This window comes from Hyperoodon ampullatus (assembly GCF_949752795.1).
Source record: "Hyperoodon ampullatus genome assembly, chromosome: 2".
NCBI lineage: Eukaryota > Metazoa > Chordata > Mammalia > Artiodactyla > Ziphiidae > Hyperoodon > Hyperoodon ampullatus.
The window spans coordinates 103,261,718-103,289,052 of record NC_136915.1 but is presented as its reverse complement, the minus strand read 5'-3'; the positions used below and the strand labels follow the sequence as shown (position 1 = coordinate 103,289,052).

At 43.2% G+C, this 27,335-nt stretch overlaps 1 pseudogene across 1 annotated transcript; it reads right to left on the bottom strand.

Annotated features, from left to right (window-relative positions):
* Nucleotides 1-286: 286 nt before the first annotated feature.
* LOC307064893 (small ribosomal subunit protein uS2-like) lies at nt 287-18,024 on the bottom strand (annotated as a pseudogene). The gene is made up of 3 exons: nt 17,950-18,024; nt 14,720-14,871; nt 287-1,081 (listed from the first exon to the last, which is right to left on the bottom strand). The product of its transcript is annotated as a small ribosomal subunit protein uS2-like (transcript).
* Between the last annotated feature and the right edge of the window lie 9,311 nt (nt 18,025-27,335).

The window sequence follows — 27,335 nt, the reverse complement described above, 5'->3', positions numbered from 1 at the left end:
AAGACAGATTTCTTCTTGCTGTTACTTTATTCCCTCTTCCCTTCTCTGATTAATGATCACTGCTTACCCCATCCTCTACCACTTTTCTTTCCTTCTACTTTTCCATTTATTTATTTATATATTTATTTATTTGCTAGCAACTGTTTATTTTCCATCAACCTATTTCCATTGTAAGAGTTTGTGAAAGAACAGCTTAAGACCACTCAGTGGTTGTTCCTACCCATTCAGTGGCCTGAGCAGTGGAAGCTGCAGACCAGTCCTCAGTGGTGGGCTAAGCACTCTGGTCTTAAGTAGGGAACTGCTGAATAGGCACAGATGGCACCTGTGCCTTCAGACCAGTCTGTGGCCTGAGGTCGAGTAGCAGTGAACATGGGAGCTGGAGCAGTCCATTCACTCTGAAATCCCTTCTTGGTCACAGCCTTTTCAGCTGAGGCCTGCTCTTCCTTTTCAATCTCTTCAGGATCCCTGTAGAAGCAGAGATCAGGCATGATCTCCCACGGGTGTTCACGGGAGGTGGTGCCACGCATGTGCAGAACTTCCCAGGCCAGCACCCAGCACATCAGACCCACTGAGTGGGCTCTCTTATTGCTACACAGGATGGCAATGTCCACATAGCACAGAAGAGAGTCTGTGTTACAGGGAGCGATGGTAGACAGGTTAACATAAGACTCCTCTGTGAGAGGCTGGTGTCAGCCCTGGGATCAGTAACCACCAGAAGTCTTGGCTCCCCGAAGGCTGCCTGGATCTGGTCAGTGAAGGGGCCAGAAGTGGAGCACCCAGTATAGGAGTGGCTCCGATGGCAGCAGCAAGCTTCAGCACAACTTGCTGGCCAGAGGATATGACACTGACATCAGCCAGATTTTCAATGGCAACAATGGTGCAAGCTGCCAACAGAACCTTCTCCCAAGTTCTCTCCAGATTTATGATATAGATGCCATGTAGATTCCTTTTGTAGATGTACTGTTCCATTTGGAAGTCGAGGTTGCTGACACCTAAGTGGGTTCCTGCTGCAAGGAATTTGAGGACATCCTCCTCCTTTATTTGCAGGACATCAAGGGCTCCAGATATTGTGAACGTTTCCCTTTAAGTTATGATGGGAACACAGAACAGCACCATATGGACCCCTGTCTGGGTAGTTCAGAAAGGCCCTACCTTTCCCCTTAAACAAAAAAATTTCTTGGCATTGTTATTTGTGTGTGTGTTTTTTAACTAGGTGAAAATCTAAAAGACAAATCATAAATTCCAGGATATAATAAAATTTCTTATTTTAACTACAAAAACTTTCAGTTCTGAACTTATAAGTATTTTTACATTTTAAGTGCAATAATCCAATTTCAAGTATGTACTTCGTTTTAAATGCTTTTTTAAAACGCCAGGGCCAAGATAGAGGAAAAGGTCTGGATTTATCCTCCCATGTGAAATAACTATAAATTCAGAAAAAATATATGAAACAACAGGATTCAAGAAATTGGATCAGGTAACAGAAGACAGTGATCCCTGAGATGCAGGACACCAACTAGGTAATCCCCACAATGGCCCTAACTTTCTGCCTAAAGAGTTTTTAGGCTGTGGTATAAGGAGGGGGAACCAAGCAGAGCCTAGTGGGCCCCCTGCACTGAACAGGTAGAGCTAATAGGGTTTAAGGAGGCAAAGTAACAGAGATGAGAAAGCTGCAGGTAAGGAGAACTCTAGAAAAACACAGAGGCTCCCCTCAAGTACTCAGTTGAGGGCTGTTCAGTGTATGTGTGTGAGGAAAGAACACCCTGAAAGGATAAAAGGGGGCAATACCTAGAGTCACACAGTAAATAGTATCTGTTATGACCAGCCAGGCTGGCAAACCTCACAATCCATGAAGCACTGGGTAGTGTAATCAGACTGGTCTTGCCTCAGTAGTGGGGCAAAAAACCCCTAGATTAAATGCTGCTGTGGTTGGCCCAAACGAAGCTTAAAAGCAAAACCAGAAAGCATCAAACTGTTTCCAAGTACTTTACATTCCAAACAAAGGTCAAGAATATTTATGAAATACACAAATATGCAGCATCCAGCAAAGTACAGTAACAGGGATCCTATAAAAATTACCAAACATATAAAGAAGTAGAAGAATGTGGCTTAAAAGGAGGAGGAAAATCTATCAATTGAAACACCAGAATTGACACAGATGATAGAATTAGTAAAACAAACAAATAAAAACCCCTTTAAAATGGTAATTCAGAAAGCTAGGGGTGGTACAGCCACTGTGGAGAACAGTATGGAGGTTCCTTAAAAAAAAACCAAAAATAGAGTTACCATATGATCCAGCAATCCCACTCCTGTGCATATATCCAGAGGAAACCATATTTCAAAAAGATACATGTACCCCAGTATTCATTGCAGCACTATTTACAATAGCCAGGACATGGAAGCAACCTAAATGTCCATCGACAGAAGAATGGATAAAGAAGATGTGGTATACGTATACATGGAATATTACTCAGTCATAAAAAAGAATGAAATAGGGCTTCCCTGGTGGTGCAGTGGTTGAGAGTCCGCCTGCCAATGCAGGGGACATGGGTTCGTGCCCCGGTCTGGGAAGATCCCACATGCCGCGGAGTGGCTGGGCCCATGAGCCATGACCGCTGAGCCTGCGTGTCCGGAGCCTGTGCTCCGCAACGGGAGAGGCCACAACAGTGAGAGGCCCGCGTACTTCAAAAAAAAAAAAAAAATGAAATAATGCCATTTGCAGTGACATGGATGGACCTAGAGATTATCGTACTGAGTGAAGTAAGTCAGGCAAAGACAAATACCATATGACATTGCTTATATGTGGAATCTAAAAAAATGGTACAAATGAACCTATTTATAAAACAGAAATGGAGTCACAGATGTAGAAAAAAAAACTTACTGTTACCAAGGGAGGGAGGGATAAAGTGGGAGATTAGGATTGACATATACACATTACTATATATAAAATAGATAACTAATAAGGACCTACTGTATAGCCCAGGGATGTCTTCTCAATACTCTCTAATGGCCTATATGGGAAAAGAATCTAAAAAAGAGTGAATGTATGTATAACTGATTCACTTTGCTCTACAGCAGAAACTAACACAGTTTTATAAATCAACTAATACTCCAATAAAAATTAATTTTAAAAAAAGCTAGGGGGAAAATTAAACATGATAACCAGAGAAATGGAAGATGAAGTCCAAGTTGAGCTTCTAGAGATGAAAACTATAATGTCTGAAATAAAAAATATACCAGGTAAGATTAACAAAAGCTTAGACATAGTAGGAACAAAGATCAGTGAACTTGAAAACATAGCAAAAGAAACTATCCAAGTTTGTTAACCTCTTCTTATGCAATGTGTAATCCGTTGTTAATCCCATCCAGTGTGCTTCTTCATTTTGTAGTTTTCATCCTAAAAGTTTGATTTGTATCTCTTTTATATTGTCCATGTTTCTACTTAAATTTTTGAAGCTATGAAATGCAGTTATAACTATTTTAATGTCCTTGTCAGCTAAATTTAACATCTGTATCAATTCTTTGTCATTTTCAAATGGCTGATTGATTTCTTCCCCCTCATTATGGTCATATTTTTCTGCTTTTTTGGGTGTCTAATAATTTTTTATTGGATACTAGACATTGTGAGTTTTTTTGTTGACTGTTAGATAGTTTTGTATTCCTATAAATATTCCTGAGCTTTGCTCTGGGATGCAGATAAATTACTTGGAAGTCATTTGATCCTTTTAGGTCCTCCTTTTAAGACCTGTTATGTGGGACCAGAGTCATGTTTACTCTAGGGCTAATTGCTTCCCAATACTGAGGAAGACATTTCTGAGTACTCTACCCAACACCCCATGGATTATGAGGTGGGAACAGGCACTGTTCCTAGTTAGTGTGAGCATCAGGTACTTGTCCCTCTAATCCTTTTGAGTGGTTCTTTCCTCAGTCTCAATACTCTCCTCACATTAATACACTCATCAGTATTCTGTAGAAGTCATTAGACTCTCTGAGAATCTCTGAGGTTCTCTCTCTGTGCAGCTCTCTCCTCTCTGGTACTCTCTACTGGAAACTCTAGCTACCTTAGTTTCTCTGGACATTCAGAGAAATATCTCCTTATCTCATGCAGTCTTCTGGGCTTTTCCAGGTTTGCCTTTCCTAACCACAGTAGGTTTTCTCCCAAGAGAGTAAGCCTGGGCAATCATAGGTCTCACCTTGTTTGTTCCCCATCTATCAGGGATCACTGTCCTCTGTTGCCTAATGTGAAACGTCTCAAAACCACTGTTTTGTGAATTTTGTCCAGTTTAAAAGTTTTAGGCAGGAGGGTAAATCTGGTCACTGTTATTCCATCTTAGTTAAAAGTAGAACTCCTGGATGATTTACATGTAATTTAATTACTGACTTGGTTGGCTTTATATCTACTATGTTGCTCATGGTTTTGTTTGTTCGATTTGTTCTTTTCCATTATTTTTCTTTTCTTGCTCTCATTTGTATTAATTATTTATTTGTGATTTCATTTTATACATTATTAATTCATTCGTTACTTTTTTAAAGACTTCTTTAGAGCAGTTTTAGGTTTACAGGAGAATAAAGAGGAAGGTACAGAGATGTCCCATGTACTCCATGTATGTACACCATACATGCACAGGTTTCCCTGTTATCAACATCCCCCACCAGAGTGGTCCATTTGTTACAGTTGACGAATCTACAATGACACATCATAATTACCCAAAGTCCATAGTTTACCTTAGGGTTCACTCTTGGTGTTGTAAATTTCATGGGTTTGGACAAGTGTATAATGACATGTATCTACTGTTATAATATCATAGAGTATTTTCACTGCCTTAACAATGCTTGGTGCACTGTGTATTCATCCTTCCCCCTTCCCAAACCTTGACATCCACTGATCATTTTTCTGTCTGTATTTTTGCCTTTTCCAGAATGTCATATAGTTGGAATCATACAGATATAACCTTTTCAGATTGGCCTATTTCACTTAGTAATATGCATTTAAGGTTCCTACAGGTCTTTTCATGCTTGATAGATCATTTCTTATTAGTGTGGAATAATTTTCCATTGTTTGGATGTACCACAGTTTATTTATCCATTCACCTACTGAAGAACATCTTGGTTGCTTCCAAGTTTTGGCAATTATGAATAACGCTGCTATAAACATCTGTGTTCAGGTTTTCGTGTGGACATAAGTTTTAAACTCCTTTGGGTAAATATCTAGGAGCACAATTACTGGATCATATGGTAAGAGTATGTTTAGTTTTGTAAGGAACCGCCAAACTGTCTTCCAAAGTGGCTGTACCATTTTCCATTCCCATGAGCAATGTAGGAGAGTTCCTGTTGCTCCACATCCTCACCAGAATTTGGTGTTGTCAGTGTTCCGGATTTTGGCCATTCTCATAGGTGCATGGTGGTATCTCGTTTCAATTTGCATTTCCTTGATGATATATGAGGTAGAGCATCTTCTCATACACTATTTGCCATCTGTATGGCAGTGCTGAAATGTCTTTTAAGGTCTTTGGCCAATTTTCTAACCCGGTTTTTGTTTTCTTATTGTTGACTTTTACTAGTTCTTTGTATATTTTGAGTAACAGTGCTTTATCAGATATGTCTTTTGCAAATATTTCCCTTCAGTCTGTGGCTTGTCTTTTCATTCTCTTGACATTATCTTTCACAGAGCAGAAGTTTTTTTTGTTTTTGTTTTTGTTTTTCAGAGCAGAAGTTTTAAATTTTAATGAAGTCCAGATTTTCAATGATTTCTTTCTTGAATTGTGCCTTTGTTGTTGTGTCTAAGTCATCACCATACCCAAGATCATCTAGGTTTTCACCTATGTTATCTTCTAGGAGTTTATAGTTTTATGTTTTACATTTAGGTCTTTAATCCATTTGAGTTAATTTTTGTGAAAGGTGGTCTGTTTCTAATTCATCTTTTTTGCATGTGGATGTCCAGTTGTTTCAGCACCATTTGTTGAAGAGACTGTTTTTTCTCCAATATATTGCCTTTGATCCTTTGTCAAAGATCAGTTGACTCTATTCATACGGGTCTACTTCAGGGCTCTCTATTCCGTTGATCTACATTTTTCCCAGTCATGCTGTTTTCTTGACATCAGTGTAGAATTCTGGACCCAAGATCTTTCTTGCTGTCCCTGGGGGTAGAGGATTTTTACTTCTACTCTTCTTCTAGCAGTGATGGTTCTTTGCCTATTTCCTGGGGGAGAGTTTCTTACCTTCTCCCAAGAAAGGTGGATTTTACTCCTCCTCTTCTCTCAGAAGCTGTGCATCTATAAGGTGCACTCTCTCTCCCTCAACAGCTTAAGGCTTTTGCTTCATAGGAGAAAAGGGTCCAGGGAGGCAACAGGGCTTTGTGCCTGTCCCACTCAGCCATCATTACCTTCTTCCCTCCTGTGTCAGAGGAGACTCGTCAATCTGCTCCCCTTCACCCAATCTTTCTTGTGAGCACCCAGTAGAGGTTCACGAAGAAGAGCTTACAAGTGAAGCAAGCTCTCCTGGTGCCTAGTGCCCCCACTATTCCAAACTGACATGCTGACGCACTCTTGGCCTCCAAGAATTTGTTAAGCTTTTTTTTTTTTTTTTGCGGTACGCGGGCCTCTCACTGTTGTGGCCTCTCCCGCCGCGGAACACAGGCTCCGGACGCGCAGGCTCAGCGGCCATGGCTCACGGGCCCAGCCGCTCCGCGGCATGTGGGATCCTCCCGGACCGGGGCGTGTACCCGTGTCCCCTGCATCGGCAGGCGGACTCCCAACCACCGCGCCACCAGGGAAGCCCATGGGTGGCTTTCTGAAACATCACTGGCTAGGAATTGACCCACCCAGGGTAGGGGAGGAGGATTGTGGAGGACGGTGATGATGCATCCACCACAACTCTGCTTTGCACTCAGGATCCAGGACGATGCCTCACACCCCTCCTCCACCGCCTGACCCCCTGACCTTCACAGCTGTGCTCTCCGCCACTCCCAGCCTGCTCCATGCCCCTCCCTGATGCAGACACACTAGCCTACTTGCTGTTTTTCAAACACACTCCTCCCTTTCCTGACATTATTGACTTCTTCAAGGTGTTGCCTGAACCTGTAATGCCCTGTCTGACTCTCACAAAATGCCCTGAGGTCTGCCTTCCAAAGCTGAAGATAGGGAGGAACAACTCTGTGTTTATATCTGTGTGTGTGTCCATCCAAGAGAGTGATGAGGGCAACAGTGTGCATTGTGTACGTGAAATGAAAGTAAGGCTCTGGGTGTGACTGGCAGGAGGAGGGCACCCCAGGAAAGGTGAGGGATGGCTCAGAGGGCACTCAGAGGGGAGGAGAGACAGGCAAAAATGGGCTTGCTCATTTTATCACAGCTCTAGAGCAGCCCTGGAGAGATGCGTCTCATCCATCAGTGCTAATGTTTTGGTAAGACGTACGTGTCTAGCTACAAATGAGACAGAGTTAGCACAGCAGGGTAACAGTGACAGCTTTTGCTGGGGATGCTCTTCCAAGCCAGCTGCATGAAAAGGGACCCAGTGAGGCTGCCCCTGCTGCAGACAGAGGTTCAGACAGGGTAGGCACACCTACCTAGGCTTGAGGGGTCACAGAAGGTCTAATGCTAGAGTGGAGGAAATCCCACGATTAAGGATTCAATACTTTACCATGTCCTCCATAACATGTCTTTTAAAATGCAAATCTAAGAAGGGTGATATGTTTGATTCCTTTGGTTTGGTTTTATGTGGACAGCATGGGCTTTGAATCCATTAGAACTGAGTTCAAATCCTGACCCTACCAATTACCAGCAATGAGTGCTGTGAACCTTTTGTTTTCAGTATTTAACCCTTCTAAGCATTCATTCCCTCGTCTGTAAAATGAGGACAATGATACCCATCTTACAGGTATGTGAGGATGAAGTGAGATGGTGAACGTAAAATGCCTCACACAGCATATCCCACAAGAATCATCCATTCACCTATTCATTCACCAAATATTTATTGAGCACCTACTAAGTGCCAGGCACCCCTCTACATGCCGGGCATTCAACAGTGAACAGGGCAAATTCCCCACCATCATGGAGCTCATATTGTAGAACAAGGTGATAAAAAAGTAAATAAACAGGTAAATATAAAGTATGTCAGATAGTAAGTGCTCCAGGGAACAACAGAGCAAGGGGGTAGGGAGTATGGGGAAGGAGCATCATTCCAATTTTATATGGGGTGGTCAAATGCCTCTTCCTTGAAGTGATATTTGAGCAGGGCCTGAAGGAAGTGAGGGTGTGAGTGCCAAAGATATGGGGAGACGGTAGAGGAGCAAAGAGTGAACAAAGGTCTGGAGCCTGTGGCAGGCTGGGCAAGTGTGAGGGATGAGGGAGGGCCAGGAGACCAGGGTGGCCTGAGCAGAGTGTGGACGGGAGCCATGGGAGAGGAGGAGGGGCCGAGGGTGTTATATGTCCTGTAGGACTTGTGGGCCTGTGAGAACCACAGCTTTTACCCTGAGATGGAGCTGTGGGAGGGTCATGAGAGAGGGGTGGCTCACGTTCACCCGGGGTGCTGTGTGGAGTGTAGATTGCAGGAAGGGGAAAGGTGTAGACACTGGGAGACCATTCAGGAAGCCATGGTGATGTAAGGAAATGTTGTCTAGGACCTTGGTCCAACTGTGTGGCTGTTGAGAAGAGATCAGATCCTGGATAGAAAGTGGAGGCCACAGGATGTGCTGGTGAATGGAGCGTGTTATAAGAGGGACAGCAAGGGGGACTACAAGGTATTTGACTTGAGCGACCGGAAGGACAGACGTGCCAGTTACTGAAATGAGGAAATTGAAGGTGGTGGGCTACGAGTTGGTTTTGGACATGTCTGTTGGACACCCAAGAGGAGCTGTCAGCAGACAGATGGATGCATGAGTCTGGCATGCAGAGAAGAGGTTAAGGCTGGAGAGAGCAGTGGACAGAGGGAGGTAGGTCAGTGTTTGGGGACCGTCCCTTCTTTTTCTCCATGTAGTATGTCTGTAGTGGGGCATAAAGAAGGCACTGGAAGGAGATCAGGGCTCTGACTGTTCACACCTAGGCTCCACCCCTTCCTAGTATGTGTTTTTTCAGATGATTGTCTGCTTTGAGCTCATTTGTTTGTCCGTGGAGGAGGAGTTGGACCAGATCATCTTAAGGTCTGACACATCATGGCTCTGTGCGTGTCTCATGGAGATTCAGACTCACTTAGAAAAAGAGGTAACACAGCAAACCATCCATAACCTGTGTGGGTCCATCTATCAGTTATCTACCTGGGAAGCAGAGGAAAGATCCTGAGGGTTAGAACCCACAGAGGCAGGTGCTAAGGGTGGGGGTGAGAGCCCATGTGGAAGGATGTGGGTGCTACTCTTCAGAGTAGAAGGGGCAAAAGATGGGTTTTGCATTGCTGCCCAGAGCAAGAAAGAGTGGACTTCCCTCCCCTGCTCTCCAGGAGCCTGGCCATCCCAGCTGTGGAGTGGCCTGTTCATTTTGCAGCTCAAACCTGAAAGCTCCATTTTCCTAAGAGAATTGACTGCCTTTCCTAAAGGAGGCTGTTTCCCTGCCTGAAAGCACCGATCACACTGCAGCTGCACAATTCAGCACAGGCTTCCAGTTCTACAACTAACTGAAGGAAATAGTTCTTTGGCCTGAAACCCACCAGTCTGTGATTGGTGGCCCCTCAGAGAGTGTCCTAACGAGGCAGAAACTTCACTTGCTATGAGAGAAATTAAACCATGTCGTTAGTATTTCAATTTATCAAAAGGGGGGCACTTATGGAATAAATTATCATGCAATAAAAAACAAAAGCAGTCAAGTCAAATTAAGGAAGAATATAAGTTAAGCCATGAATACAGAGCATGCTGGGATTTAAGTAAAAATGGTTGAGAATTACACCCAAAAAGTGGCTCCTTGCCAGGGTCATGCTGGTCAGAGGTGATGCCCACGGTCAGAGGGTCGACAGAGTCCTAGGTCCACGCCATTCACAGCGGGGATTCGGATGCCACCTCCATTGGTCCAAGGAAAGCAGAGACAAGGATGATCGAGGGTGCTCAAACTCTGGTGTGTGGAAGAATCACCTTTCAAACTGAAGGAGTGCTATGTCCATCCCCAGAGATTCAGTATGTCTGGGATGTGGCCTGGGATTCTGTGTCTTAACAAACACCACAAATGAGTCTGCTTCAAGTGATCCCGTGCCTCCCTTGAAGAAACACTGGTATAAGAAGGGAAGGTCCCACCCAAGGAGGCTGGGGACTAGGGGAGGGTTTCAGTGTTTTAGTAGTGAGTTTTGCTGGCAGTGGAGATGGAAGCCTGGCCCTGGACATACCAGCAAGGCAGCAGTAGGATCAATTGCTAATTGAACCTGTTTAGGCTCATCCCTGCTGGCCAAGTATTGGGTCCATGTAGACAAGACCTACTCTTAGCCCCCAGATGACAGGCAGGGGACTGGAGAAACTAGGAAGGCTGGAGGAGGATGTCTGTGACTCCACCTGGGTTGAACAGGGAAGGGAGAAAAGGACGATTGGCAAACTCTATGATATGCCAACAAAATTTATGAGGGGCGTGTATATCTATTTGTGTTTCAACCATGGCTGACTTTGATAGGAAAGGACTTTGTTCCCCAAAGATTCATAAACAGGAGTGTTATCACTGGTACTCCCTGGTTGAGTATAGGAGGACTTGTTTTTAAGCAAAGAGTTAAATTTTACGGAGAAGAAAGCCCGTCACAGAAGTTTCCTTGTTGATCTAAAACGGGAGGATGCATTCTCAAGGGGTGGGCTTGCATGGCATTTCCCTTCCTCCTGGTGTGGAGGAGAGGGTAGGCTCTCCCATGAGGATGTATAAACTCGCCAGCCTGTGGTTATGGATGAGGCCCCATTAGCTGGAGTGACCACCCCATGTAGGCTCATCACCTCCACCTGTGCCAACACAGTACTCTAGAAAAAGTGGGCGATGAGACAGGTAAGCAAGTAATAGAGAAAGAGGGTGCAGACACATCTCAAACCATGCAGTAAAATTAATCAACTTTTCAACCTGCAGCTGGAATAGAATCATTCAGCTGAGATCATAATTTTGTTTCCTGAGGTAGCAATTTATAACCCTAGACAGGTATAAAATAACTATAGAGATAATGAAACACTGGATGCAGAATTCCTTCCAGTGGGTTATATTGTATGGGATTTGTAACAAGTGTTGAGATCATTCTACTGCTTTATATGTGCTTTGTCTGCTTTTCTGTTTTTACGATGTTGGAAATGGGTAAGAGAATCTGACACACCACATTTGCAAGACTGATTTATTAATTTGCAGTTCTCATAATTGCTGAGAATAATTTTGCTCTTGTTAAGTCTGCCATGACAGGAGTTTCAATTACCTGGAAGAATCCAATATATTGAATTTGTGATTGTACTTTCAAATGTCTAAGGAAGTGTGATTAATTAAAAAATAAATGAAGTAAATGTTTAAGAAGGATTTAATCTGTTACACTTAAGTTAGTTGACATTAATCAAAGAGCCAGTAGAAACAATTTTTATACTTCTTTTTCATTGCTGGATTTGTACAGAAGAAACTGATTTGTAGGTTGAGCTTGAAGGTTTAAGATAAACTAGGCTTTAAGAATTAACACTTTGATATATTGCATATTAGATTTTGAAAAAAAAACCACAATGAACTGTAATTAGTGTTTTCAAGGTACAGAAGTCTCCTTTCTCCATATGAAGAAAAGAAAAGAAAAAAATTATAGCCACATTCTCATCAGCTCCCTGCAGGATTGCTCCAGGTCTTGCCCCAAATTGGTTGTTATTGCTCTTATTAATTTCTGCCAACCTTATGAGTCAAAAATGATATTTTATTATTGCTTTAATTTACATTTCTATGACTACAGAGAGGCTGAACATCTTTTCATCTTGAATTGGACATTTATGGTGGTGTCAGAATTTCTGCTGAAGCCTGAAGGCTAAAAACAGTACGTGATACTGTGTGTGGGAATGTAAACTGGTACAGTCACTGTGGAAAACGGTATGGAGGGTCTTCAAAAAATTAAAAATAGAAATACCATATGATCCAGCAATTTCACTTTTGGAAATGTATTCAAAGATAATGAAAACACTAACTGGAAATGATATATGTGCCCCCAAGTTCATTGCAACATTATTTACAATATCCAAGCTATGGAAACAACCTAAGTGTCCATCAGTGGATGAATGGATACATAAAATATATATTATATAAATTAATATATATTTGTGTATATTAATATGTATTATATTATTTAGTCATAAAAAAGAATGAAATATTGCCATTTGCGACACCATGGATGGACCTTGAAGGCATTATGCTAAGTGAAATAAGTCAGACAAAGACAAATACTATATGATCTCACTTATATGTGGAATCCCCACCCCCCACCCCCCCAAAAAAACCCCAAAGTTCATAAATACAGAGAACAGATCGGTGGGCTGGGCAAAAAGAGTGAAGAAAGTCAAAAGGTACAAACTTCCAGTTATAAAGTAGATAAGTGATGGGGTGGTAATGTACAGCATGGCTACTATAGTTAATAATACTGTATTGCATATTTGACAGTTGCTAAGAGTAAATCTTAAAAGTTCTCATCACAAGATAAAGATTCTCTAACTACGTATGGCAAAGTCCTAGGACCCACCACTGTGCTCACTCACTAACTGGATGCTGCCCCAGAAGGACACAGCTCATTCCAAAGCCAAGGCCAATCCTGTGGGCACTGCAGTGGGAGGCTGCCCTCCTTTCAACTAAATGACAAATTCTTTCTTGAGGGGAGATCCAAACAGCACACCTCCATGGCTGCCACATCAACCAGTGGGGTTAAATTACATTTAAACTAGTGATGAAATACCCCCTCCTTCTATCCCTAGGGCAGACAATGCTGTATTCTACAGGGCTCCACAGAGGGCCTCCAGCAAGATTGAGCCCTAGTTGCCTACAGCAGTAACCAGCTTGATGGCGCACCCTTGGCTTGATTTACCCTCCTTCCTTTGACTCTTTCCCTAGTCCCTCGCATCTGTTCCCTGCGATCACTTCTCAAGGGATCTGCATACAAGCCCTGGTCTCAAACTCTGCTGTGGTGGGAACCCAGGCTGAGAGGCTGGCTTACTGCGTCTCTTAGTTCAACAGTGCCCTCTTCTGTTGGTACAATGGAGTTCAGGTTCTTTGATGAATGGTGGTGTGTGTGCCGTCATTGGTGGCATGCTTCTGACTCTGTGATACTCTCTGTTTCTAAGGACACTTAAATTCAAATGTTTCTCCTCCCTTCCTTTCACTATCAAGCCTCTAAGGGATACCTCCTCCTTCCAAATTACCCACCCCCCACCAAAGTACTTAAGGCTCACATACTTTCTCTGCTATTGTCATGCTATTACTGTTCTCCTTTTCTATTTCATAAGGCATTATCATTATTACTGTACTATATAGTCAATATTACTTAGATTTACTCATATCTTTACTATTTTCTTTTCTCATTATTCTATCCTACATATCAGATATTTTTTCTGGAATAATTTTTCTTCTTTCTAAAGAATCTTCTGGATTTCTTTTTAGTGATGGTCTTTGGTGGTCAACTGCTTCAGTTTTTGTTTGCCTCAAAATTAATTTAGTGAGGGCTTCCCTGGTGGTGCAGTGGTTGAGAGTCCGTCTGCCGATGCAGGGGACATGGGTTCATGTCCCAGTCCGGGAAGATCCCACATGCCGCAGAGTGGCTAGGCCCGTGAGCCATGGCCGCTGAGCCTGCGTGTCCAGAGCCTGTGTTCCACAATGGGAGAGGCCACAACAGTGAGAGGCCCGTGTACCACAAAAAAAAAAAAAAAAAATTAATTTAGTGAATCTTTGTATTTGAAAAATATTTTTTATTGTTGTATAATTCTAGTTATTTTTTCTCTCAGCAAATTAAAGATATAATTCCACTATATTCTGTTGTTCATTATTGTCTTTGAGCAGACAGTTATCTGTTTAATTGTCAATTTTAGAGCCAATTTCTCTTTTCTCTGCTTCAAAGATTTTTTTATTTGCTGTCCTGTAGTCTTTATGTGGATTTACTTATTTATTTATTGGCCACACCACACAGCATGTGGGATCTTAGTTCCCCAACCAGGGGTCGAACCCGCATTCCCTGCAGTGGAGGCACTGAGTCTTAACCACTGGACCACCAGGGAAGTCCCTGGATTTATTTATTTATTTATAAAATTTATTTTATTTAATAAACATTTAGCCCTTTACTAGGCGTTAGACATTTCTAAGCTCCTTGAATATCAACTCCTTTAAGTCTCAAAACAACCTTATGAGGTAGGTATTATTAAATGTCTTTTCATATGAGTAGACTGAGGCCCGAAGAGGTTAGGTAACTTCCCTAAGTTTACACAGCTAGTAAATGGTAGAGCCATGATTTCAACCAATGCAGTCTGAGGGGTGAGGAAGAAGACAGTCTAAAGGATAATTTCAAGTTTTCTGGTATGGTTTGGGAATATGGTGGTGCCTAAAAGATCTAAAAGAAGGAAAAAGTGTTGTGATGATTAATTTTATATATCAACTCTACTGGGTCATAGGGTGCTCAGCTATTTGGTCAAACATTACTACGAGAACCAAAATCTGTATTAGTTCTCCAGAGAAACAGAAGCAATAGAAGATATTTATATATATTTACTATTTATCTATCTATTTATCCCCCCCCCCACACACACACTCATTTTTTTTTTTTTAATTGTAAGGGATTAGCTCACGTGATTATGGATGCTGAGAAGGCCCGGATCTGCAGCTCCAGCTCAAGCTGGAGCCCCAGGAGAGCTAATGGTGTGGCTCCTGTGTGAAGGCCGGCAGTCTTAAAACCCAGGAAGAGCTGCTGTTTCAGTTTGAGTCCGAAGGCAGGAAAACACTGACGTCCCAGTTTGAAGGCAGTCAGGCAGGAGGAAGTGCGGCGATGGGCACATGCTTGTGGAATTCACTGGTCTTGCCGTGTTCACCAGCACCCTGAAGCAGATGGCTCGATTCAACAGTGGAATGGCCTCTTGAAGACTCAATTATAGTGCCAGCTAGGTGGCAATATGTTGCAGGACGGGGGCATGGTTCTCCAGAAAGCTACATAGGCTCCGAATCAGCACCCAATATATGATGCCTTTCTTTGCATTGCCCCGATTCACAGGTCCAGGCATCAAGGGGTGGGAATGGAAGTGTCACCCCTCACGATGACCCCTAGTGACCCACTAGCAAAATTTTTGCTTCCTGTTCCCATGACCTTATGCTCTGCTGGCATAGAGGTCTTCATTCCAGAGGGAGGAATGCTTGCCCCAGAAGACACAACAATGATTCCATTAAACTGAGAGTTAAGACTTCCGCTCAGTCACTTTGAGCTCCTCATGCCTCTGAATCAACAGGCAGAGAAGGGAGTTACTGTGCTGACTTATGTGACTGAGCCCGACTATCAAAGAGAAAGTGGACTGTGACTCCACAAGGGTGGTAAAGAGGAATATGTCGGGACTATGGGAGATTCCTTAGGGTGTTTTAAAATATTACCATGCCCTGTGATTAGGATCAATGGAAAACGACAGCTACCCAATCCAGGCAGGACTATGAATGGCTCAGACCCTTCAGGGATGAAGGTTTGGGTCACCCTACCGTGAAGCAAAAGGAAGATGGGATGAGTGAATGAGTAGTGGAAGAAGATATATATATTATAATTTGTATTATTATATATAATATCTATATATAAGATACATAATACATATATTAAATATTTTTGTTTTCTTCCCTGTCTTATTCCTTTATCATGAAGCATAACATGTATTGACTTTATATGCTAATATTTAAGTATTGTTAATTTAACATCATAGTATTTAAGCTACAAGATATCAAGAAGAAGAGTAAATGTCACTCAAGGACTTTACTTCCACTTTTGGGGGAGGAGCTAGTGCATTTTCCAGTTGTACATAGGACAGTTGTCTCGTGTGAGGTGGAATTATGACCTTCTTATTGTCTTTATTTGGAAAGTAAATATGGTTTAAGATGACGTGATAACTGCCAGGTTGACAAGGGTGGACTTGTGATGCTTACTTAATTTTACGTGTCAACTTGACGGGGCCATGGGGTGCCCAGATATTTGGCCAAACATTATCATGGTGTTTCTGTGAAGGTGTTTTTGAAGGAGCTTAACATTTAAACTGATAGATGGAGTAAAGCGGATTGCCCTCCATACCGTGGGTGGGCCTCTTCCAATCAGTTGAAGGCCTGAATAGCACAAAAAAAGACTGACCCTCCCCTGAATAAGAGGGGGTTGAGGATGAGGTACAGAGATTCAGAGATGACCACGGTGAATCTGTGTGTCTATCTCTAGTCATAGTTATGAAGCCACCAGTCAAAAACACAAGCCTGAAACTCAGGAGCTTTTGCTGAAGATACAGATTTAGGAGTGGTCAGCACAGTTCTTAGAACAATGTCAGTGTACATAATTATCCACGCAAAGCAGGACACTTAGAAGATACAGTTCTTCACGAGAGTTGTTCTCAATGTGTGGGCCAGAGCCTTGCCTCACAAACATCTGAGATGCTAGTTAGAGAAACACATTCCTAGATTCCCTCCTGACTGAGTTAAAACCTCAGGTAGAGCCCAGGAATCCTTATTTTTAACAAGCATCCGGATGACTTTCCTGCACACCTAAGTCAGAGAACGTCTGCCCAGCGAGAAGGCAAACTGACTTCCAGGAGAGCTGCGTGACCGACAGGTAGACAGGTGGCTCCTAACTCACTAGATGGCGCCAAACCACATGAAATCTCCAGTTTTGCACTCAATCGCTCAGCCGGAATATAAAAAGGACTTGTAAAAGGCACCTCTGGATTCTTTAAAATAAATTCTGTAAGAGGATTTCTGCCAACCCTTTCCCACAGTGAAGGAATGACAAAGACTAAAATACCTACACTGACACTGTCAGTCACCCCGAGGAAGGTCTGCCCCGAAGAGCCTAGATTGGTAAGGAGCAGGTAGAATCCTCTACTGACTGACTTCCTTGGACCACGCTTGTTCCATCACACAGGTCTAGGAGGTATTGGTAGGAGTTTCCTCAGACCCAGTGAGAGGCACAGCTGTGGAGAGCCAGGGGTCTGCCTCCTCCCACCCGGGTGTCCATGTGTCCCCAGCACAGCCCAAGCTTTAAGTTTCATGGTCAGACACAGGGCCTGGGTTGCCCCCGCAGAACCAGGGGCATCCTGTATCCTTTTCCTCAGAAACAATAGCTCCATCTTGTGTCAGAGGAGGATTAGTGGAGGGGGCTGGGAAGGGAAGAGTAGACCCGGGGGACCACAGGGTATGCGAAGAGGGAAGACAAGAGTACCGCAAGCTGAGAAGAGGGAGCAAACAGGAGAGCTCAGTCAGGAACCCCTGGGAGAGAGAAGATACACCTGAACAGGGTGACCGAGGAGGGTTTCATGAGGGAGCAGGGTACGAGGGAAGGGGCAGGATTACGGAAAACCAACAAGAGATGACGTTTCCAGCAATGCTAGCAACAGCGGCGAGAGAGCCATTACCATCCCTGGGCCAAGGGTCCAGTGCAAGGGCAGTGACTGGAATCCAGCGGGAGAGCTGGAGCTGTAGGAGAGAACCGGGACTTGGAGTGCCAGGGCTGGGGAAATGCTCCTACCTTGCCTTCCTCGCGTCTCCTCTGCCTGCTTCCTCCCATCTCTCTCCCTTGGATCTCCGTGGGGGCCTCCCTTTGCCAAGCCCAGTGGGAAGCTAGAGGGCAGGGGAGCCTTTGATGCTGGTGTGAAGTTCAGCCAAGGCAGAGGGCAGAGAGGAGAAGGCAGAACAGGGATCGTGGAAGAACAAGAAGAGGTTATCAGCATAAGAGACCGGGACCAGGAAAGACGCCCTTTGGTGTTCAGCCCTTCGCAATTTCAACATGATGTTGGAAGCAGGTGCTGAATTTTGGGAGCCACAGGTGCCTGTGCTTGGCCCTAAAACTTACTCCACGGTAGACACTTGGGGCAGGTTTCTTAATGCCTAACGTGGAACAGCGGGAACGACCATGTGCATCTTCCATGTTTTGTGCAGATTCAAAGAGATAACGTGTGCCTATCACACGAGCCTGGCTGGGGGCAGCGTGAGGGAGGTGGGGGGACCCAGGGCAAGGGTCTCTCCTCTTGCCATGTCCTCCCTATATGCCTAGGAATCCAGAGGGTTGGCCAGAGACTTCTGTTTCCATGGCTGTGCCTAGTGGCTTAGAACTGAATCAGACTAGCCCTCAGCCTGGCCATTAGGTCCCAGGGCAAGTGCAAGGGTTCTCCTGCTGCATTCTCTGGACCAAGGACAGCGCAGGGACCGAGAGGCAGCAGGCCAGCTGCAGGCCTGGTCAGACTGGGCTGGGCCCATCCAGTGGCCCCCAACCCATCCTTTCAACACACAGTCCGGGGGCCTGAATTCTACTTTTCTGAGATGGGGAGCCTTGACGTCTCCACGATCATGTGCGTGGTTGTTCGTCAATCCTCCCCTCGGCCCAGTGCCCTCCCACTCCTCAGTCCTGTCCTTCTCATTCTCAGGGCCCCGGGGAACATCCACAAGTCCAGGCAGGCCGGACGGTGCTCCTGGAGCCCAGGGCTGAGCGTGGGGATCTGCTCCGGCAATAAGGTGACGTGGTTGTGACCTCAGGGTCAAAGAAATGACCATTTACCATGACTGGAGTTTGGACTGGATTGGCTCCGAGGCTGGGTAGGGCTTTGAAGTGACGACTGGGGTCCTCTGGTTCCCCGCACACCCAGATTGGGAGGAAGCTGTGTCCCCCGCAAGGTCCAGCACCAGCCTTGTTCCCGCCCACTTCCCGTCACCTGCACAGTCCGCTCCCTCTGACACACACCGCACGTCCCTCCACGTCCACAGCCGGCCGGGAGAGGACCACACCGGGCAGCAAGGACTGCGGAGGCAGGGCCGGGTGAGCCTGGGTCTCCCCTGCACAGTAAGCCTGAAATGTGACCCCCATATTGTCTCCAAATGTGGTCATTCAGTTGGTGCTTTTTTGTTAAAAAGCATCAAAGAATAATGTATAAATTGCCCTTTTTATGACCCCATTTTGGCATTTATCCATTTCTTAAAAATAGAAGCTTCAAGAAATGGAAGTAGCCTGGTGGCCGGAGGGGGGCAGGTGAGGGGGCAGGTGAGGGGGGCGGGGGGAAGGCGGGGGTGGGAGGGGAAGGGGTCAGGGGTCAGGCGGAGGGAGGGGTGGGGGCGGGGGGAAGGCGGGGGTGGGAGGGGGAGGGGTGCTGCCCAGCCTTCCCTGCTTTCTCCCGGTGGGCGGCTGGCTCTTCCCCAACATAGGGCCTCAGCGGAGGTCCACCCAAGAGGCTGTGCCTCGCAGCCCAGCTTCTCCACTGCCAAAACACACACACACACACACACACACACACACACACACACACACACACACACAATGCCCAGGGGATGCTGCAGAGAATTCTCCGGACACCAGTTCTGCAGACTGGGAGCAGAGTGGGCATCAGAGCCTCAAGAGTCTCAGAAACACACACCCGGCTAGCAAAAATCACTAACTCCGGACCCTGACCTCCAGAGGGAGAAGACTTGGCAGGCAGAAGGGCCACTGAGGATTACAAATGTGTCAAGGGAGCACAGTGAGGTCAGGCTGCTTATTAACTTGCTAATAGGACAGGCACTGGGATTCCTGGAGGGGGGAGTGGCGATGATAGCAATACAATAGCCAGCCTTTATTTCTGGCCAGGAACCCGGGCTAAAAGGTTTTACAGACTTTACCAGCCACCCCAGGCCGTGGATATCGCTTTTCCCACTCCAGAGATAAGGAAACGGAGGGCTGACAGAGGTTAGGTAACTTTCTGGCTCACGCAGGAATAAGGGATGGAGGATTACAGACTAGATGTCTCCCCAGCTTTTGACACCAGGGTTTCATGTCCCCATTCCTGGAAGGGAAGGAGAGAGGGAGGGAGGGAAAGGAGAGTCTAGCAGCAGACCCCAAAGTAGGCCAAAGTGACTAAGAGGTAGCATTACTGAGAGCCTAAGTCTGAGCTCCCTCCCCGATTTTAAAATCCAATCTCTCTTGAAATTTAAGCCACACACTATTTCTTCTTATCTGCAAGTCTTCTCTCCCTCCCTTCCTCCCTCCCTTCCTTCCTGCCTTCCTTCCTTCCTTCCCTCCTTTTTTGTTCATCTGCCATGTGATGCCATGTACTTTGCTGTGCTCTAGGCCTTTTGGATAATGAAAATGTGCAAGTGCTTTGAGAATCCTGGAGGGAGAGTTCTATCTAGAGGAGGAGCCGGGAAGCCTTCCCCAGAGGAGGAGGAATTTTAGTTCAGTCTAGAAGGATTGTTTGGCTTTGGTTTGGGAATCCTTCTGATAGAGAAGTAGAGGTAGGGACTTGAGGCAGAGGGAAGAGCATGTTAGAAAGCCAAACCCAAGAAACCCTCTCCACTAGACTCTACCTGCAGTATCCATAAACTAAAGGAAATTCCTCTCTTCTCCAGGTCCCCCAAATTGACAAAGGTTTCTGGCTTTCCAGGAAATGACCTTCTTTACTATCTGTGAGAATGGGACTCTAGAAAGCAGGAACCCAACTAATACTTCCAGTAGGGCTTTGTGGGCATCAGTTTGATGAGTAAAGTCAGCCCTTGCTCCTTAAAAGAGGCTGGTCATACCTAATTCAATGAGGATCATTCTCAAATGTGACACTCCAGCTAAGGTCTTGGTTGCACAATCCATTTGTCCAATTATATTCTGGTGAGAACTCGTGCAAGTAACTGCATCGCCACGGAAAGTAAGGAAAGTCAGAATTCAGAACTTCTGATTTGGGGTCCAGTGATAATCAGATATCATTTAAAAAAATTAATTAGTTCATTTATTTATTTTTTGGTTGCATTGGATCTTTGTTGCTGCGTGCGGGCTTTCTCTAGTTGCAGCGAGCGGGGGCTACTCTTTGTTGTGGTGTGTGGGCTTCTCATTGCGGTGGCCTCTCTTGTTGCAGAGCACGGGCTCTAGGCACAGGGGCTTCAGTAGTTGTGGCATGCGGACTCAGTAGTTGTGGCTCATGGGCTCTAGAGCACAGGATCAGTAGTTGTGGTGCACGGGCTTAGTTGATCGGTGGCAGGTGGGATCTTCCTGGACCAGGGCTTGAACCGTGTCCCCTGCATTGGCAGGCAGATTCTTAACCACTGCGCCACCAGGGAAGTCCCCAGATACCATTTTTAAATGTTTTACTTCGGTTTACAAAAGTAGAGTTTACTAAATTGATTTGGATTATGGAAAGTTTAGGAAGAAAGTAAAATGACGTTCTTAAATACATGAAAATGATATCAACAGTATTCAAAATGAATAGTCACAAAAATGTTTTTCATTAGTTCATTCAGTCTTATGTCATTAATTCTTGTTCTGCTGGATCTTGGGTTAGTAGTCTGTTTTCATGAAGCTGAAGCTGTCTGTTTCTGAACTAAAAGCAGTCCTGGAAATCTTGCTGTTTTCTGAAAGTTGTCTAAGCAGAGCCAGCACAGAATTCTGGACCTGAGAGATTAGTCTTCGAAGCATCAATAGTTCGTAGGATTTGGTACAGTCTATCTCCACAAGGTGGGCTCTAAGACTGTCCTTTGCTGAAGACACAAACGCTGGCCTGTAGCTTATAGAAGAGACTTCAAGCAAGCAATTTGCTTGAAGACAGTGAGACAAAAGCTATCTGTAAATGATGATGGGAGACTGAATATACCAATGGACTAGGGCCAGACGATATATAAAAGTAGAACTCTGACCCACAGCCTGCAGCAACCAGCCCAAGAAGCCAACCCATCCAAGAAGCCAAATGATAATTCCTGTAGCAATCAGCCCCAAATGGCCAGCACTTGATTAAAAACTGACAGCTTCCTGAATTTTTGCCCCAGCTTCCAACTTAGAGACAACCAGCAAAGCCAAATATGCCCCCCCCAACCAATCACACAGGATGTGCCATTTCTAGTTTGCCACCTCCAGTTTCTCCAGGTCAACAGCCTCCAATCAGGGCACACTTGAAGCCTTCCCTTTTTTCCCACTATAGAGCTTTCCCACTCCTCTGCCCGCCTTTGAGTTTCTGCCAAGATGCAAGCAATGGTGGCTGACTCCCTTGTTACAGTAAGCTCAGAAAAAATAGGCTTTGCTTATTTTCATTTGGGTGGTTTTTAAAAAAAGTTTCCACAACACAGAAATAATAATGGCTATGGTTATTTTATAATTGGCCATTTTCAAATGTGAAAGGTCTGATGAAGTTTTGTAACATGAAAAATACACTGGTTGAAGAAATTTGGTTGTTTCAATGGCACATAAAATAAAGAGAAAAATCTTAAGGTTAACATATAATAGCCTAAAGGCACATTTTTTTCTTAGAATATTAAGTAAAAAGATTCAATAGATAACTAATAAGAACCTGCTGTATATTAAAAAAAATCAGTAAGTGTAGAGTAGGGCCTAGATATTTGAATTTTTATAAAACTCCAAGAATAAGTCTGATGTGCATCCCGGCTTGACATCCACTGGCCTAGAAGATGCTTTATGCAAATAAAAGAAGATTGTGGCCAATTAAACATTTTAATAATATGCAAAATTATTATGGCTAATATCAGGCATATGGCTAATATCACCTCCAGGACTCTGACAAGTGTAGGAAAATGCTGTAAAACTACTTCATCAGAGTTTTGATCAGTTATCCTAGAGGGAAAAAACATTATAACAGCAAGGGTATTGACCATTACCCAGGGACTTCCCACAAAGCATACAATACCTGGAATATTTATATTAATAACATTTTATCTATCCAAATTTAACCTAGGGTAGAATGAGTATTTTTTCTGATGTGACAAACTCTTCCCATGTAACTCTTATAGTAAAAGCACATCAAATAAATCAAATTCTTTCTAATACCTCTCTTTTTATAAGGTAAAAGAACAAATTTTGTGATTTTCCAGGGAACTGGAAAGATAGTTTTAGATGTAAGAGAGATCCTAAAGTTTTATTCTTTACTATATCTAGGATCTAATTTTGAGTAGGCAAAAATTTTTTAAAAAAATGTTGTAAGAGGAAATTTGGACACTTGACTAAGATAGGGTCATGGGTGAAGAGAAACAGTACTTGGTTACCTACTCAATCAAAATGACAATCAAACATTAAAGGATAAACATAGAAGATAACATGGGATGGAAAAGAACCTTAGTTCTTTTGTAAGTGAGGACTCTTTGTTTTGTTTTTTCTTGAATAATAAAGGCCTTAATACAGTCAATATAAAGTTCTGAAAATTATGCTGTTAAGACCCAGAGTTTCTACTACACAGGAAGGTTATGAAGAAGGCAGAGAATAACCTTTCATGTTATAGTCAAATGCATTTGTTGGTAAATCAAGTAAGCCCATTGGCATTGAATGGACTTTGCTATAATTTTAACATATTTCATTACTTTTTATTCAGATGCAGGTATGTTAAACCAAGGAAAAGAAACTTAACTTTCCAAGCTTTTTTCTTCATTATGCTCTTTCACATTCTGGAGCAAACTGACACTTTTAAGACAGCAGTTCTCTCTCAGGGGTCCATGAGGTTGAAATTATTTTAATAGTAATGCTAAGATGTTATTTATGTTAACATGAAATGCATTTATCATTGCTATCTTTAAATGAGCCAATTAATAAATATTTGTAAAATTTCTGAATATCAATTTCTAATATGGGAAATATTGACAGTTCTATAACCCACATATATAAAAGCTCTTTGAGATCTGTGGTAGGCAGCCTCTAGACGATCACTGAGTCTGCCTCCTGGTATTCATACCTTGTGTAATTGCTTCTCCTTAAGTGTAGGCTGGACTTACTGACTTGCTTCCAATGAATAAAATATGACAGAGTGATGAGATGTTACTTCTGATACCAGGTTGCAAGAAGACCATGACTTCCTTCTTGGGTGCTTTCTCCTGCTCTCTGGCTCACCCTGAGGAAAGTCAGCTGCCACATTGTGATCTGCTCTCTAGAGAAGCCCATGTAGCAAGACACTGAGGAAGGCTTTTGCCCAACAGCCAGTGCGAAACTGAAGACCTCTGCCCACCAGCCCATGAGGAAATAAGTCCTGACAACCACATGAGTGAACTTGGAAGCAGATTCTTGCCCAGTCGAGATTTCACACGAAACTGCAGCCCTGGCCAATAGCTGGACTGCAAACTCATGACAAAACTTAAGCCTTCAAAAAATAGGAAATCTTTCCATAGTCTTACAGTGAGCAATGAAGGCCTTTCTGAATTAGAGAAAGACAGACAGACAGACACACAGAGCGCTTATAGCTTTAAATCTGCAACTTCAGCCACAGATAAATACAGAAACAAAAAAAAAATTCACTGTTATAAATATACCAAAGAGCTGTTCTTCTCCCACTGTGCACTAAATGATTAATTGATTTTAGACAAAAGGACAAACAGATAAACAAACAAAAAAAACCCTACGGAACTGAATTATCTGTCATCTCTCCCAACAGAGAATAGATGTCTATCATCCTTCTAGAGAAATCACCCAAATTGTGAGATTATAAAACCAAATTCCTAATCATTCCTACCAACAATGGGAACTAACTCATTGGCCATAACAAAACAAAAACAAAAATCCAGTAGGGAAGAATAAAAATAAACCAGAGAAGGGGGGAGTTAGCAAAGTTAAATTCTGTTGTCACTTGGAACTCACCTGTGGGTGTCAAGAAGAGATACATCTGGGTTAACCTCCCCATGGAGCGCACTCCTGAGGCAATGCAATTTACCTGGTTCTGTCAGGTAAATCCATTGGGTAGCTAGGCTAACCTCTGAAACTGTTAAAAAAATAAAAATTTTTAACAAAAGTAAAATCATGATAATAAACTCATGCCAAAGGCTTTATTTAACCCATTTATTAATATGGGAAACAGTAGGGCATTGTAACTAGTTCAAAGGAGAAATCAAAGAGGAGAGACTTATATAGGCCATCAGGAATATAGAAATAAGTTTGCTTAATTATGTGAAACCACTTAGCATCCACAGGGCAGTAATCAAGTGCATCTTCACCAAACACAATTTGCTTTTCCATGGACGAGAATAAAATGTGTTATTAATTTCTACAACATACAGAGTTGTGTCACAGCACAAAGACAATGAATAGCAGAGAGATAACCTAGAGGGTGGTCTAGATAGGACACTAGGTCCTCTTCTTTGCCCCTTTCCAAAGCTTTCACAATCTCCTTGATAGAGAGCTTTGTGAGCACTGGCTCCACATATGTTGCTTTTTTCATATCTAATTAAACGGGAATCTTTCTCAAATATGGTGCTCCGTCTTTCTCTAAATAGAGTGGATGGCTTTGGTTTTCAAGTCAGTGTTTTAAATTATATTCTGGCAAAAAGAAGACATTTTAATTAAACCCATGCAATAACTATATTGTTCAAGGAAAGTTAGGAGACTATAAGAGTTTCTGAATTGAAGGATGAGGGGAGAGGAGTGTCAGGGAGAATTGGGTACCATTTGTTTAACTTCAGGTAGCAAAACGGAGTCTACTACAGTGAAGGTTAGAGATAGCTTAAGAAGAAAGAGAAAGGGTTTTCTGATGTATCCAATGAAGAAAAAAAACCCTACAAACACAAACACACAAAAGCAACATGAACAATACTCCAAACAAGTAGCTCCAATTAAACTTAGCTCATCAAGTTCACTCTTAGCTCATCAAATTCAATCTAATGTAAGTAATTAATTCTTAATATACTATAATTCACAATTAATGATATAATTAATTCTTCTGCTGCTAAGTTTTCTGTCAGCAGTTTGTTTTCAGAAAGGCATTTGCTTCCAGACTAAAATGAGTCCTGGAAATCCCACCCAGTCCACTGGTGTGGTCTGAAGTTGTCCAAGCAGTGTCAGCTCAGAAGCTTGTCCCTGAGAATCTATTCTTTGAAGTATCAATAGTTCAAAGTCCCTGATGCAATCCTTCCCATGAAGCTCTGAGACTCTTTCTTAGTTGACAAGAGAAACTCTAGTTTATAGCTTATGAGAGAGCCATCAGGCAAGCATAAAAGTAAAGTAAAAATTATTTGTAAATGACAAAGACAGAAAGGCTGAGGTTAATTTATTACATTAACTGATCATATCAGTATATAGAAAAATGAAATCCTCTATTGGGGGACATTTCATATGAGTTTGAGCAGTGGTTTCCCCTGAAAGTAAAAACATATGGACAGTGAGTACACTGAAAAGTTTCCAGGGATTTCACATAAAGCATACAATTTTAAAAATTTATATTAATAATAGTTTACCTATTCTAACTTAATTCATGGAAGATTTTTTCATGATTTGGTAATTCTTCTTATGCAGCTCTTACAATAATGTTGAGCTTGTTAAGAAATATGGGCATGCCAACAAACCTAATTATTTCTAACACTGCTCCTTTTATAAGGCAAAATAACAAATTGTTGCCATTTTCCATGGGCCTTTTAGGTTATCTCAACGATAGGTTTAGGTGTAAATAATATTCCGGAAACTTTTTTTTATTCTTTCTAAACTTAAGGCTCGGTCTTGGGAGGACAAAATTAAAAAGTTTGTCAGAGGAGTTGTAATCCTATCTTAATCACTTGATTAAAATGGGATCATGGGTGATTGAGAAACAATACCAACTTACCAACTTAATCTAATTACAATAAAATATTTTAAAATAAACAGAAGAAAATAATACAATTCTATAGAAACTCAGCCCTTTCACAAGTAAAGAAACTTTTTTTTTTTTTTTTTTTTTTTTTGCGGTACACGGCCTCTCACTGTTGTGGCCTCTCCCATTGCGGAGCACAGGCTCCGGACGCACAGGCTCAGTGGCCATGGCTCACGGGCCCAGCCGCTCCGCGGATGTGGGATCTTCCCAGACCGGGGCACGAACCCGTGACCCCAGCATTGGCAGGCGGACTCTCAACCACTGTGCCACCAGGGAAGACCAAGTAAAGAAACTTTAAAAAAATAATCAAAAACATCATAAAATCAACATCATCACAGAAAATTATTCTGCAAAGACATGGAATCTTTGATTTCTAGGTAGATGACAGAGATGGTAAATAACCTTTCACGTTGTAAACGAGGGCATTAATAAACCAGGGAAGCAAGCCCATCAAAATTTTCAGAGTTCATAAATTTATTTTCAGACTGAGATGCTTTAAACCAAGGCAAGGGGCTTCCCTGGTGGCGCAGTGGTTAAGAATCCGCCTGCCAATGCAGGGGGCACGGATTTGAGCCCTGATCCAGGAAGATCACACATGCAGCGGAGCAACTAAGGCTGTGCACCACAACTAAGGCTGTGCACTCTAGAGCCTACTGAGCCCACGTGCCACAACTACTGAAGTCCA